The following is a 16,730-nucleotide window of genomic DNA, read 5'->3' as shown; positions in this document are numbered from 1 at the left end:
AGTCAACATGTATAATAAACATGTCCTAGATTAGAAGATGAAACAAATGAACTTCCTAATTCTGTTTTCCTCCAAGTAACTTCTGGACCACGTGTACTTTAGTTTTTGTTCAACTTTCGATCCAGTCAAGTCTTAACTGTCAACAAGAGTTATGTTATTTTTTGAAAATTTAAAATTATTAGTAGAATAATGCTCAACACACATCTATTTAAGAAATAAACCTTACAAGTCAGGTCAAACACCAACTTAAATCTTTCTGTCTCTTTTTAGAATTCATTAAACCATACCCTTTATTTATCTGGCATGAACACATAAATGAAAAGATGTATCATTTATGTGTTCATACCAGATAAATAAATCTTTTTTAACAAACTTTATATATTTCAGACGCAAAGTACTCTAGTATCAATATATAGACAATGCCCACAACTTAAAGGTTTTCCATAGAAAAAGGATTATTACCCTAATCTAAACCATATGGCTCTTCTCTGATCAATTGTATATAAAGGTAGTCCATGACCTACAACAATTTGCTTAGTGACCATTTGAAGTCACAACAGGACTGAAAAAAGTGCCTTAGAAGTGGTTTTCACATTAAACAATAGTTGCAGAAGCCCCTCGGTCATGAGATCAAAATTTGGGAGCTTGGCAACCAGCATATATATACGATGGTTGCAATATCCTGGGGTCATTTGCTTTTGGCAGTCAAAATCAAGAGGAGAAGTCAAATTTCCTTAAAAAATGCATGACTTACTTAATAGCACAGTGATTCACTGATCAGAAACATTTAACAATTCTGTTGCCTAGCAATGGAAATTCAGATCCCAGCTGTGGTTGTAAGCTGAGGACTATCTGTACCGAGAAGTGTTCTACTTCAGTTGCTCCCTCCTTGTGTTCAGTTCTTTCTCTCATCAGGCCTTCTAGTCCTGCAACCCTATTCTGCTAGTTTGGTGCTGAAAAATGCATTTTCTGCTTACAATATTACGTTCTAGCAGGTGGCCTTAATAAAAAACTTTCTCAAACACTGACAGCTGCCGTGATCTCTTTCCCCTCATATCTCAAGCAAGGCCGCACCCAATGCAAGTCAAGAAGCGATTACATTAATAAAACTTGCTAAAACATTCCTTTAAGCAATTCTGCTACAAGCTGCTACTCATGCTCCTCAAACATTCTGTTCACATGAATAATTAAGTGATCACATTTTGGAGAGCAGTCAGGCACATCTTACGGCTTTGCATGAAAGTTTTATTTTGATATGCTACAGCATTTACTACAAATGGAATAAACAGTCCTGTATTTTTTTAAAAAGGCACAATATCTCAATGCCACTCCATTTTCAATACATTTCAGTGCCAATTCTGTGAGTTCCATATGCAGTGTATGAAGTCTTAGAGTCTATTATTGAATGGAAATCTGAGTTTAATAGAATAACAGAGTTGGAAGGTATCTTGGGGGTCTTTTAGTCGGTTCCACCACAAAACCGCGCTCGAATAAACCGTGCTCGACTAAACCACGTAGCTGACGTCATCAACAGGGCGACAACAGCGCGGAGACAGAAGCACGCTGTAAACGCTAAACCTAAAATTAACCCCTAAACCTAAACCTAACCTCCCTAAACCTAATCCTAAACCTAACCCTAACCCTTAACCTAACCCTAAACCTAACCCTTAACCTAACCCTAAACCTAACCCTAAAGCTAACCCTAAACCTAACCCTTACCTTAAGTTGAATTGGATTGCTTTCAAAGCGCTATTTAAAGCGCCCTTCTTTCTCCGCGCTGGCTTTTGTCGCCCTGTTGATGACGTGGTTTAATTGGGCATGGCTTAGTCGAGCGCGATTTTGACGGGTCACGTTTTAGTCCAACCCCTCCTCAAGCAGGAAACACTATACCATCTCAGACAAATGGTTGTCCATTCTGCTCTTTAAAATATCCAGTGTTGGAGCACCCACAACTTCTGGAATCAACTTGTTCCACTGATTAATTGCTCTAACTGTCAGGAAATTTCTCCTTAGTTCTAGGCTGGTTCTCTCCTTGATTAGTTTCTATCCATTGCTTCTTGTCCTGCCTTCAGATGCTTTGGAGAATAGATTGGCTCCCCTCATCCTTGTGGGAGCCCCTCAAATATTGGAACACTGCTAACATGTCACACCTAGCCCTTCTTTTCATTAAACTAGACATACACAATTCCTGCAGCTGTTCTTCATATGTTTTAACCTCCAATCCCCTAATCATCTTTATTGCTCACCTTGGCACCCTTTCTAGAGAACATCTTTGTATATTGTGGAGACCAAACTGGATGCAACATTCTAAGTTTGGTCTTACCAAGGCATTATAAAGTGGTATTAACATTTCACGTGATCTTGAGTCTATCCCTCTGTTAATGCAGCTTAAGACCCTGTTGGATTTTTGGCAGCTGCAGCACACTGCTAGGCTCATATTTAAGTGATTGTCCACTAGGACTCCAAGATCCTTCTCAGAGGCTACTGAGCCTCTGCCAATGGTATACATTTGTTTTCTGTAGAAAAGAAATACAAAGCATAAAAAGAAACCATCTTATTATCATCATCAAATCTGCTTGCCAAATAGCCTCATGACATATTTCTCTTCCATTTCTCAGAATTTCCTGAAAATCCCTACTTTGCCTTAATCAACATTAGTAACGAAATAATAACATTCTCTTATCTTTCCTGTTCAATCCTTCCTTCATTTCAGATGTTTTATGACACATCTATCCCTTTTTCAGATTCACATTCTTTTATTTATTGCAATTCAGCGGAACATCATAGTTTCATTGTTATTCTTGACTTTAATATTTTTAATATGGAGTTTGATTGGACTGGAGTCTACCAAATAGGAAGATAATAGGTAAAAGATTAGGGTATGTTTCTTGGAAGTAATTGGAAGGCTTCTGGATACAAAGAAATATATTTTGTACCTAAATTTAAAGGTGAATATTATTCCAAAACCCCAATATAGTCAAAGAGAAAGGCAAATCATGTTCATTAACTGGGTATCATGAAAAAATGGGCAAAATTAGCCTGCCTAAGCCTCTAAAGCTCTATGCTTATGCATAGGCTACCAACTAACGATTATTTGGGATGAAAATTCTTATAATCCCTAGCCACTACTTTCTGAAGGTTATAGAGTTATAATCTCAAAACCTGGTAGGCATTTGTTTGTACATCCCATACTTGATGAAGAAGTATGAACAAAAAAAATACATGACATTTATCTTTTACCTTAAAGTAATAAAGAACAAACAATACTATGCTCTGCTCTTCCAGTTGCAATTAAATGATGGGGTTCAGGATGAGAATGGAAGGTTTTAGGATTGTGGAAGGAAAGGACGCCCCTTTGTGCTTTGACTCTTGCAGAAACCTTCACATCTACAGCAATAAGAGAAAGATATCAGACGAGGGAAGAGATGTTGGTGAAATAGAGCCAGATGGAGATTGTTAGCATACTTCCTTGGTATTCCAAAGGAGTCCTGAGACTGAAGCTGAACGAAACATGAAGCCAACACAATAATGAACAGAGTATTTGTGACTGTTGGTTAATCTTATTTGCCACGGTTTGGTTGGCTCGTTTCATAATATTTCATACAGCACGGTTGCAGATCACATTGGAAAAAACATAAAAATGATAGCTTTTGAGGCTGTAAATACAAAAGGAAGCAGCAAGGGAAATGGAAATAATTGGCACAATTTTTTGGGGGGAGGGAAAGAAAAGAGCATTAAACTAAAAAGCACACAGAATCTGACTTCAATGATAATTTAAAAATGCAGCAATCACATGAACCTCACTGAAGGATTAATCACTCAATCTGTCTAATAGGTGGCTGTTTCTGCTTGTTTGATGACAACAATAATTTATTGAAGAAAGAAGGAGAGGAGAAAGAGGAAAAACTGGGGAAGGAAGGAGGGAGGGAAGAGAAGAGGGTAGTAAAGAGGGAAAGAGGGAGGGAAAGAAAGAGAGAAGGAGAGTTGAAAGGAAGGAGGGAAGGAGGGAGGAAAGGAGGGAGATTAAAAGGAAGGAGGAGGGAAAGAGGCAGGGAAGGAGGAAAGGTATGTGAGAAGGAGGGGGGGACCGAGGGAGAGAAAGGACGGGGAAGGAAAGGAGGAAAGGAGAAAAGAAAGGAGGGAAGGCAGGGGAGAAGGAAGTAAGGGGGGAGGGAAGAAAAGAGGGAGGGAAAGATACCTAACCTTTGATGTTTATAATGATTTGATAGTATGGGAATATCGCGAAATGTAGTTGTATTGTTTGTTACAAGTTATGGATGTTGTATTTTCTTTTTACCAATAAAATCTTTAAAAAAAAAAAATTATTGATGGCACAAAAGTGTGATTGAAAATGGCCAACAAAGCAATTTCAAATAAGTCAACATGTTTTCAGCCAAGTTCTTTAGCTGTCCAAACAAACATTTCCTGACAGTTAGAACAATTAATCAGTGGAACAGCTTGCCTCCAGAAGTTGTGAATGCCCCAACACTGGAAGTCTTTAAGAAGATGTTGGATAGCCATTTGTCTGAAAGGATATAGGGTTTCCTGCCTAGGCAGGGGGTTGGACTAGAAGACTTCCAAGGTCCCTTCCAACTCTGCTATTGTATTGTATTGTATTGTATTGTATTGTATTGTATTGTATTGTATTGTATTGTATTGTATTGTATTGTATTGTTTGAAAGACAACACATTCCAGATAGCAAACATATTTCAAGTATAGAAAGGGCTACATACACACTAGTGTGGGTATCTGGCAAAGAAAGAAAGTGTAAAATAGAACATTTTTTTCTCTGTTTACTACTCTATTTACAGAGTAAATCGGTACATGTAGATTGATGTCCTACAATCATTTATTGGAAATAACTCCACTGCACTGAGTGGTCCTCATTTTAATAAATATACCATTTGAGTACAGCCTTGTCCAGAGGTCTGTCCCTTTGATACAATTATATTTATTGATCTTGATTGATGAGCTTGTCTGTAGAACATAGATTTAGTAATTGAAGATCAAATAATACATAAAACTAAACAAAATCTTCAGAAGCTTATCTAATTCATGAATGAATTTTAGAAACAGTCTCTGTCACAAGTCACCACGGGTCCACATTTTTATTTGCAAGGTAATTAAAAAGTTTAGTCTGTAAAACGTCTAAGTGAAAATGATCAAATATTTAAAATCCAGTCTGCCCATTTATGAACTATGTTACATTAAACAAGTATTTCTATTCACTGAAAGCTATCTGCGTCTCACTAGTTAACACGGAGACTGAAATATCATTTATTAGAAATCATAACTAATAACCAAGCACAGAGAAATACCATGATTGACAGCTTAAGAAATACTTTATTCAATTAGTCGGAGGCAATTGCAATAAAATCATGTCAGGGAGGAATAAACAACATGCAACAAACATCCTGGTTTTTTCAACTTACTCAGAGATAAATACCAGACTTAAAACCACCAAGGTTATTATCTGACATTGTATGATCAGATTCCACTTGCCAGCTACTTAATAAAGCAAAATATAAGGCAACAATAGAGGCATCGGAGTGTGTGGGTGTGTGAAAAAACTCCAAATGGTGACCCTGTGATAAAAGTCCTTCTTACAATTCATTGTGCGTGCAATTACTTTTTAAAAAGGATGGGGACTTTCATTGCAAAACTGTTACCTTGTCCTTTTTTAAAAATACACCCCGCAGATACCATTGTTGCTGCCTTCCATGTTGTTTTTACAAATAGTTAGCACAGCAGGAATTTATAGTGAAAAGATTGCAAATTAGAGACAAGCTCCCTCCATTCACTATTGACATTGGGACCAGAATGGTGACCAAAGCCATGGTCATGATGTGAACCCAGAAGCTGACCTGGCTGAATCCATCTTGGAGCTTCAGTGCTACCACACTGGAATGAGGGATAGGGAGATAGCTGGGGTTGTGTAGTCAAAATAAAATTCTTTTGCCGGGGAACCAAGGATGTTTTCCCATCTGGCTGGAGGAAGGAGGAGTGATATCACCAGACCAGAGGACGCAGCGTTGGTTGGGCCACGTGACTAATTGTTTGGGTTTGGGGGGAAAACTTTTACTTTTAATTCGGTGAAAACCAAGGGGCCCCTCAGAGTTAGTTTTCACCAGATATGTGCCAATTTGATAATTCCAATAAAGCTATTATTTGAGGAATCAACCTGCTTCGGAGTTTTGCTTATGATGAATCTATTACTTGGAACTCTGACACATAATCTGATTCCCAATCCCCAGCTATTTGAAGCTATACAAAGCTGTACTCCATACACATCTTTACCTTGCCGGTATATAAGAAGTGATATTAAGAGATCAATTGGCAGGGAATCAAACTTTTTATAATTATATCAGAGAGGACTTCAGCAGCTTTTTTATCCTGATAATTGTAGTCCACCCTCTCAATCATGAAACTGTGGTTCTAGGGTGTTGTTCTTGTGTATTTCAAAAGATGTTGTAATTTTCTTGTCTGCAGCTATTGACAGCTGGAAACAGCTTAATATAGCCTGTGCATCTGGGGCCTTTTGGCTATGCTGAAATTGCAACTCCCAGCATTTCCAGGCCACGCTATCCATTGTAGATCTCAAATATGATGGGTTGGGAAGGCTATATTACCCTGACAAACTACAATCACGGACTCTTTTTTTCCCTTCTGTCATTCTCATCTGTAATTCTTGCAAGTTCTTAACAGAAGGCACAGCCTCACCACTTTTCCCTGCAGTTGCACAGAGACATTTGATTATGCCTTTCTTTTGAAAAATACAGCAAACCTTGCAAAGAAGAGTGGAAGTTTGAGTAGTCTTAAACTATAATTTGTAGCTCAGTATATTTTCTGAGAAGAGGTTGTACTTGCTGATATAACATTGATTCATATAATCATGAATATACAATAATACAATAGCAGAGTTGGAAGGGACCTCAGAGGTCTTCTTGTCCAACCCCCTGCCTAAGCAGGAAACCCTATACCATTTCAGACACATGGCTATCCAACATCTTCTTAAAGACTTCCAGTGTTGGGGCATTCATAACTTCTGGAGGCAAGCTGTTCCAGTGATTAATTGTTCTGTCAGGAAATTTCTCCTCAGTTCTAAGTTGCTTCTCTCCTTGATTAGTTTCCACCCACTGCTTCTTGTTCTACCCGCAGGTACTTTGGAGAATAGTTTGACTCCCTCTTCTTTGTGGCAACCCCTGAGATATCGGAACACTGGTATCATGTCTCCCCTAGACCTTCTTTTCATTAAACTTGACATACCCAGTTCCTGCAATCATTCTTCATATGTGTCAGCCTCTGTTTTGGTTACTTGTTTATGGCTGCTTTGCTACGCTTGCTTACTATCAGCTGCTTTAGGAACGGGGGGGGGGGGGCATGGTATTGGGGAAGGGAATTATATTGCACTGGTGGAGACTTGTTTTCACCATGTTCTGCACATGCTGGTGGCTGATGTTTGGACTTGGTCAAGGCCAACTGTCTCGCATACCAACTTGATAAGGCTGTTTTAAGATGCACCCACATGACACCTTAGGGAGTTGCAGATTGGACAGTGGGTTGGGGAATGGGGGGAGGGTGCTGGGTAAACGTTTGATATGTATGTGTTCCTGCCTTTCTGGCTCAGATCTTGCTTTCCTTTTAGCTGCTTTCACTTCATATCTAGTAAAAGTACTTTATCTCTATTAACATGGAGTTGAGGTTTTTCTTTCTTGGATATTGAAGGAGGCATGCCTGACATTAAGCAACATCTCACTTCGCACCCATCCCAGACTTAAAAGCTTCTGTGGGGGGAGCACCCAAATGTCTAACCTCTGCAACAAGCAGGAGAAGAAAATGGCCAGGGTCACAACCAGCTGAAAACCAGAAGATGACTGGCAAGTAGCGGAAATAGATGATCTCATGATGACCCATGCTTTACACCTTCTTCAGGAGGCTTGGGAATGACAGTGCACCTGTGTAAGTCTCACTGAAAGGGAGAGTGGATTAGCCGAGCAGGTGGAGGGGGGAGCAGAAGACCTGGTTAGTCATGAAATGTCCCTGGGAGCTTGGCAAGAGGGAGGGGCCCCAGCCCCAGCAGTTCGAGCTCCACCAAGGAAGGGGGGGGACCCCAAAGGCAGCAAATGCCTCAGATTCCTCCACTTGGAGTGAACTACAGAGGAGATCCCAAAGAACTGGGATTTTTTTTTACTGCAAGTTCGGGATTACATGCAAGAGTATGGGGAAGTTTTCTCATCGGAAGTTGCTAAAGTAAGAAGTGTTACTATGGCTTTGGAAGCCAAAGCGGCTGCCTGGATGTTAGTTTGTGTAATGATGATTCCCCCCTGCTGAGGGATTACAAGGAGTTTATGACTGCCCTGAGGAAATGTTTTGATAACTCCCTCCTAAATCAAAAGGCGAAAAGCAGGATGAAACCCTTAACCCAGGAGGGGAGGCCTGAGGTTGAGTACACACAGGAGTTTTGTGAGCTGTTTGTGCATATGCAGACCCCGGCTGGTGGGGAGGAACCTGGCTGGCAGCTAAGGAGACACGGTGAAACTGCCCTGGAAGGCATGGAAGGTGCTGATGTCCTTCATCCAGGCCAGGAGGAGAAGGAACTCTCCTCTTCTATGGGAGAAAGTGAAAATGATTCAGATCGGGACCCATGACCATCCAAGTAGAATTAAAAGTGCCATCAACTGGAGCCCAGAGGAAGATGCTGGCCCTTTTAAATTCTGGATGCACCTAATGTGTAATCAGCCCGGAGGTGATAGAGAAAATGGGTTTAAGACTGAGGACTTTGAAAGTGCCCATTGCCTTTTGCCAATTGGATGGGTCAATCGCTGGGGGTGCCCCTGCCCATTTTGTAACTTAATCAATAGAAATGTGGATGGAGGATCACCAAGAAACCTTGAGTTTCATCGTGGCACCTGGGATAGATCGGCCCCTCATACTGGGATTTCCATGGCTACGGAAATGGAACCCTTACATGAACTGGAGGAAAGGGTGATTGTGCATTCATTCTGCAAAACCCCTTGAGGGGAAGGGGAGGATGTTCCACATAGCCAATGTTGAAACAAACCTAGCTGCCGCGGTGCAGGAAAAGAGTAAAGGAGAAGAGAAAATCCCCAAAGAATACTGGGACCTCAAGGAGGTTTAAGTGAAAAGGCCTCCAACAAACTACCCCCCGCCCACCACGCCACTGATTACAGCATTGAAATCATCCCAGGGGAGAAACTCCCTAAGCCCCAGATATACTCAATGACCCCATGTAAAATGGAGGAATTACGAAAGTTCATTGACAAAAACTTAAAAAGGGGTTTCATACAATCAGCTAGGCCACAAGTGGCTGCACCTGTATTGTTCAGAGAAAAGAAAGATGGCTCCTTTCATTTATGTGTGAATTACAAAAACCTTAATGGAATTTATGTGGAAAATGTTTACCCGCTGCCACTCATGGATATGTTAGCCCATTTGGGGAAGGAGAAGATTTTTACCAAGTTGGACCTCAGGGAGGCCTACTACAGAGTCAGAATCAAAGAAGGAGATGAGTGGCCAAGTCCCAGTAGACTTGGATGTAACTACGGACCTAATGAACAAACTCAAAGATGGCCTTGAATCCAATGACTGGTTCAAGGAACATTCTGATGAATGCACCACGAAAGATGGACTGGCATGGGTAGGAGCTAAACTGCATGTTCCTGCTGACCTGAAACCTGTCATACTTCAACGGGCCCACAATTCGAGAATGGCAGGCCATTTTGGATTTGTAAAGACTTTGCATCTGATTAAGAGGCAATTTTGGTGGCCTTCATTGAAAAAAGACATTGAGTCCTACAAAGCCAGTTGTCCCATCTGTGCGGCCACAAAAAGACAACCGGGGAAGCCCCAGGGTCTCCTCCAAAGTGTTGTCCACCCTGGGGCCCCATGAAAAGAGATATCAATGGACGTTGCTGTCGATTTACCAAAAAGTCTGGGGAATACCGTTATTTTGGTTATCACCAATCTGTTTTCCCAGGTTCATTTTATGCCATGTTTCAAGATCCCATCAGCAAAGTTGTTGACCAAATTGTTTATTTCACATGTATATAGGTTGCATGGAGTGCCTGAATGCATTATTTCAGACAGGGGGGTCCAATTCACCTCTCTCTTTTGGAAAGAGTTCTTGAAATTGATTGGCTCCGCCCAGGGACTAAGCTCCACCCACCATCCTCAGACTAATGGGGCTTGTGAATGGACTAACTCAGTTTTGGAGCAGTACCTCCAATGTTTCATCAAGCATCAACAAGATAATTGGGCTGAACTGTTACCACACGCAGAGGTGGCGTACAATAATTCGGTACACAGTAGTACCGGCATGACCCATTTTAAAGTTGTGTTTGGTCAGGACTTTGTGCTAATTCCTGAATTGCCTCAGGAGAAACCACAAATTTTGTCCTTGTTTGAATGGAGTGATCAACTTTGGCAGTTTTGGCCCATGACCTGCAAAGTGTTAGATGCGGTGCATCAGGCTCACAAATGACAAGCGGATAAGAGAAGGGTTAAGCCAAAAGAGTACCAAGTTGGGGATAGAGTGTTTTTGTCCACCAGGTTTCTGCAAACCACCCAAAAGTCGAAGAAGTTGGGGCCGAAGTACGTAGGTCCGTTCCCCATTGTAAAAATCATAAATCCGGTATCAATGAAGTTGGACCTGCTGAAAAACCTTAGCAGAATTTATCCTGTGAAGGATATCCCCCAGAAGAGGAACAGCCAATGCCACACGTGCTAGGCAAAATGGCTCTACGTCCCAGTGGGCATATGTGCCATAGGTTCTCCATCACGATAATAGACAAAGCAAGCTTCTGAAAGAATACTCCATGTTAAGGAATTATGAATAGGACTACAAGACACTTTGTGTGCCAGATCTATGCTCATTTTTTATTAATGATCTCATCCCCATCCTTCCAAGTACTATTCAAATGCTTTTAATGATGGTTGTTAAGTCAGCTCTTTAAAATGGGATAATGGGAGTTCTGATAGCCTATTGTTTACCATTTTGAAGTGCTTTTAAAATGACCATTCATGGTCAGAATTCATGGTCAAGGACAGCTTGCAAAGAGAGTAGAATTAGTCCATTATTTTTAAAGAATCATAATATTTCTCCACAGCTATCTGCCAGATACTATATAAGCAGAGGTGGTTTTCAGCAGGTTCTGACCAGTTCTGGAGAACTGGTAGCAGAAATTTTGAGTAGTTCTGAGAACCGGTAAATACCACCTCTGACTGGCCCCACCCCCATCTATTCTTTGCCTCCAGAGTCCCAGCTGATGGGGAGGAAATGGGGATTTTGCAGTAACCTTTCCCTGGGGTGGGGAGGGAATGGAGATTTTACAGTATCCTTTCCTTGCCATGCCCACCAAGCTATGCCCACCACGCCATGCAACGCCCACCAAGTCACGCCTACAGAACCAGTAGTAAAACAATTTGAATCCCACCACTGTTTATAAGCCAGTAATGCATATTTCTCTGCCTCAAAAAATGTGCACGCAAAGTGTTTACAACACTTTTCTACCTTATTTCAGATGACTACTTTAGGACACTTTTATCATTATTAGCTAGGTCTTACAGAATTTTAAAATGGGAAGCAATAAAGATAAGTCAGCTTTCAGATATTCCAGCAAGGTAATTAAATTAGAAGCCTTCACCACTTTAGCTACTGTGCTTTTTTGAGCAGAAAAACAACATATAGCTGGGCTATACGGACTTTGGTCAGAGCCGAAGCTGTGCTGAAAGCTGTCTTTTGATTTCTCAATTAATTCCCTTTGAAAACTACACTTCAGCAAGAAGACCTTGAATTCCTTCAATGAAAAAAAATTACATCCCAAAGGCAACATGATTCTTTCAGCTGAGGCAAAGAAGAAACATAATTTGCTTTGATGAAGGAATTCATGTTGCCTCCAAACATGAACCTTGTGTGTCATTCATCAATGTTTGAAGAGACTTCTGAATGGATGTTGTGCTTCAGGGCAAACTGCTTTGGACTCTGGTAGGGGCCATACTGGGGATGGCAGAAGGATGTGCTCTCCAAAATGGCTCATCAAAACTTGAAGTGATCCATACTGTAGGACAGGGGTCTCCAAAAGATGACAACTTTAAGACTTATGAACTTCAAACTCCCAACATTCTCCAGCCAGTCATGGGGAGTTGCCCAAGTCTTAAAGTTGCCAAGTTTGGAGACCCCTGCTGTAGGAAATGAGCAGCATATCCTCAGTTGCACCTCTCAAACAAGGAGGGGAATGACACAGGTTGTCTTAATGGATGGGCCTGATGGACATTTGCCCGTGGGCCCCACAAGCATAGGGGCCCTATATTAATCTGTGTATGTTAACCCTTCAATGTACCTTTTATCATATAAATACAGCAACTGCATGGCTTACTGAGTATTATTGTGTTTTTCAAGCCTCGTGTATTGTTCCCAGTTGCAATGTATGGCTGTGAAAGCTGGACCATAAGAAAGACTGAGTGCCAAAGAATCGAGGCCTTTGAACTATGGTGCTGGAGAAAACTCCGACGAGTCCCTTGGACTGCAAGGCGATCAAACTGGTCAGTCTTAGAGGAGATCAACCCTGACTGCTCTTTAGAAGGCCAGATCCTGAAGATGAAACTCAAATACTTTGGCCACCTGATGAGAAGGAAGGATTCACTGGAGAAGAGTCTAACATTGGGAAAGACTGAGGGCAAAAGAAGAAGGGGACAACAGAGAATGAGGTGGTTGGATGGAGTCACTGAAGCAGTAGGCGTGAGCTTAAATGGACTCCAGAGGATGGTAGAGGACAGGAAGGCCTGGAGGAATATTGTCCAAGAGTTCAGGATGGCTCGGACATGACTTCGCAACTAACATCAACAACATTGTTCAAATGTTTATTATGTTAATTAGTTGTTGCTGCACAGCATGTTTTTAATGTTTCAACACCAATTTTGTTGGAAGTACCAAAAAAATAAACATATAAACAATAAATATATATTTATTTACACTTTTATTCCTGTGAGTAATTGTTGTAGGGGGCCCAATATACTACCCATATGGGCCCATAATGTTGTTAAGATGGCCCTTTAATATTCCCTTTAGTAGTTGTCAAAAAAATCTGAACGAAGTGGAGCAACACAAGGAAGGAGAGAAAGAGAGAAGAAAGGAGGGAAGGAAGGAGGGAAGGAGAGAAGGAGAGAAGAAAGGAGGGAGGGAAGGGGGAAGGAGGGAGGGAAGGAAGGAGGGAAGGAAGGAGAGAAGGAGAGAAGAAAGGAGGGAAGGAAGAAGAAGTAGGATTGTTGTATATTGTCAACTGTAGGGGAGAAAAATTGTTACAAATACATATTAATAACAGTTATGAGATCATATAATTGTGAATGTATATATGAGAAATAAAAAAAAACAATTGTTTACTTTTAGAAGCAATATTGTGATGTTGGTTTGAAAATCAGCCCTAGAAGTTACTCTGGTCAAGCTATCATTGAAAAGAAGCCCTGCTCCAAAGATTTATACAACATCCCAAGTGAAAATTACTTCAGTTGTTGTATCCCACATTCAAGGTACTTTTGAATATATTTAGATTTTAAGTTTTTGAGCTCACTGCAACTTTGAAAGTGGAAGAGAGCACAGATGTTACTTCTATCTTCATCATTTTGCAGCAAATGTCTTGATCTAAAACATCTTGTATGAATTCCCTGGGATTTTATTATTTTTCCTTGGAATTCAGTGAAATGCAGGAAGTTTAAGAGGTTGCAGAGTCCAAGGCAGATAACTATATAATGAAACAAAACATTGTCATATAAGGACACAAAGGTGGAACAATTTCTCACTGAATGCTCGCCTCATTGGCATTTTCTTCTCTTGGGCGAAAACAAAAGAAAAACAATTGCTTATCTATCAAATTAAAACAGACTGTAAGTCATTTTTTCACATAGTTGATTATTCAATTATTATAGCTATTTCTACATCATCACCTGTCAATATGAGGCTTTGAAAAATAAGAGATTTATAATCCAAATGTGGCAGCATAATACGATAGGAAAATAATTGTTTCAGTCATAAATTCTTTGGTTTAGCTATTATTTGGTGATATGAACATTTTCCTTATTCTAGTGTATTTGGAACAGCAATTCACATTCATTTCTCTGATGGATGGTATTTCAGATATTTACAAAATGAATTATCCTACTGAATGTAGTAGTAATAAAGTAATGGATTAGAAAAGTATGTTTACGCCAGCTGTATAATTATACAAGGGATCTTCTCTACAATGAAATCCTCTATAAATCCACTTAGAAATAAGTGTCATTGAGATCAGCAAGAGATTTAATCCTAGCTAAATAATTATTAAACCACTATATTCATCTGACATACATCCTAGCATGTGATACTTTCAATGTGATTTCTATGACTGACCTTAATCAGCTCTGCAATTGATTTCTCTCTCCAGTGTATAACCAATTTTTCCATTAATCAAGACAGCAGATATTTTAAAAGTGCAAAATTACAAGAGAAAACAAAACATAAATCCAAGAGAGTATAGTCCTACAATATATAAACATGTGAGATTGCTATCAATTATTTTATATTATAGTTTATTTTTTGGGGAAAAAATCCATCACAGCATGCCCACAGAATGAGGTTATTTTTTTTAATGCCTACTCCATGCTTAAGGTAAACTTTATAGTAGGGCCACAAATTTTGGTCTATAGAAATCCAGATAACCATAAGTTGGCCACAAAGACTTCGTTTCTCCCTGGATCTCTTGGAATCTATTTATATTTGCCTTTATTTCGGCGGCTCAGATCTGGTAACCTTAATGATTTTTATAAAAATCCTAATTGACACACACCTATATAAATCAGACTCGGGGGGGGGGGAGAGTTTAAACAATTAAATCACTAAACCACAGAAACTATTTTTAACTGTGGCATAAATTGCGTTCTTTATTCTCCTTCTAATTGTTAATGTTTAATTGTTAATAATTAAAATTGACAGGGAAGATATCAAAGTGGTAGATAGTTTCTGCATTTTGGGATGAACCAAAATAGTAAGGGAACAATCATACAGACTAATACTTGGTAGAGCAGCTATGAAGACCTTCAGAAAGATACTCAAAGGTCCTCTTGTTTCTATATACCTTCAAAGATGTATGTAGTGCAAGCAAATGGTATTTCCTCATGACAATATAGAAGTAACAAATGGACTTTGAAGAAGTAGAATAGGAAAGTATTGATAGTGTTAAGAACTTTTGTATTATAAACAGGGGTGGGCTTCAACCGTTTTAGCAAGAGGTTCTCTGCCCGATTGCTGGGTGGCTGTGGCCATGGTGGGCTTGGCCTAGTCAGCCTCCTGCACCAAGTTGGGGGGGCTTTTTTGCCCTCCCTGGGCTCCAGAGGCTTTCTTCGAGTCTCCGGGAGAGTAAAAATGGCGTCTGCCTTGGTGCAGGAGGCCAACTAGGCCATGGCCACCATAACTACAGCTACCCAGCAACCCAGCAGAGAACCTCTTGCTAAAACTTCCTGAACTTCCAGTAGGCCCAATTTTTGCCCGCTCATGCTCTCTGCGCATGCCCTGCATTTACCTACATCCAAAACAGGCCACATGGGGACTCCTGATAGGGGTGGGGCCCTCGTCACCTCAAGACTGGATTACTGTAACACGCTCTACATGGGGCTGCCCCTGAAGAGTGTTCGAAGACTACAGTTGGTCCAGAACGCAGCCGCACGAGTGATATGGGATATATCTAGATACACCCAAATTACACCTATCCTCCGCGAGCTGCACTGGCTTCCTATTGGTCTCCGGACGGGCTTCAAGGTGCTAGTCATTACTTTTAAAGCCCTTCATGGTTTAGCACCTGGCTACCTGAGAGACCGTCTCCTGCCACTTACCTCCCAACGACCAACAAGATCGCACAGGTTGGGTCTCCTCCGGGTGCCATCAGCCGGACAATGCCGGCTGGCGACTCCCTGGGGGATGGCCTTCTCTGTTGCTGAGCCGGCCCTGTCTAACGATCTACCTGCAGAGATCTGGACCCTTACCACTCTCCCGGCCTTCCGTAAAGCTGTCAAGACCTGGCTGTTCCGGCAGGCCTGGGGCTGTTGATTAATATCCAGCCCAGCTTAGATGGAATGGGTGACATGAATTTTAATACTCTATTTTAATTTTTTTTAATCTCTATTTTTTAAAATTAAATGTTTCTTGATTGTTGTGAGCCGCCCAGAGTCTCTATGGGAGTGGGCGGCATACAAATTCTAATAAACTTGAAACTTGAAACTTGAGGAGTGGGATTTGGGGGTTCTCCAAACTGCACAGAATCTTAGATAGAGGTTCTCCTGAACCCCTGCAAATTCTCAGCAGCCCATCCCTGATTATAGAATACTACTGAATAGTGTTATAAAATACCAGTGACAATCCAAGAAACAAACGAATGGATCATTGAACAAATCAACCTAAAGTTTGGTGTAAAGACCAGGCTCAAATTATTCTATTTTGGATATATTATGTGAGGACCTAGCTCTTCAGAGAAAGTCCTGGGGAAAGGTTCCTTTCCTTAAAGGAAAGAGAAGAGGACAACCAGAAGCAAGACGGGTGGGCTCAGTTACAGTGGTGAGGAGTGCACTGTTGGAAGGCTTGAAGGATGAGAGTAGAGATAGATCATAATGGAGAAAATCTATCTATGTGGTTACTAAGAGTTGACACCAACTTGATTGCATGTATTGAATGAATCAAACATTAATA

General features: G+C 40.7%; 1 long non-coding RNA gene across 1 annotated transcript; it reads left to right on the top strand.

Annotated features, from left to right (window-relative positions):
* Window positions 1-7,685: 7,685 nt before the first annotated feature.
* LOC116512352 lies at window positions 7,686-14,355 on the top strand. Its single transcript, XR_004255875.1, has 2 exons — window positions 7,686-7,960; window positions 13,407-14,355. It is a non-coding gene; the product is annotated as an uncharacterized LOC116512352 (long non-coding RNA).
* The last annotated feature ends 2,375 nt before the right edge of the window (window positions 14,356-16,730 follow it).

The sequence above is a fragment of the Thamnophis elegans genome, chromosome 8 (genome assembly GCF_009769535.1).
Source record: "Thamnophis elegans isolate rThaEle1 chromosome 8, rThaEle1.pri, whole genome shotgun sequence".
Taxonomy (NCBI): Eukaryota; Metazoa; Chordata; class Lepidosauria; order Squamata; family Colubridae; genus Thamnophis; species Thamnophis elegans.
This window is presented reverse-complemented; position numbering and strand designations above follow the sequence as displayed.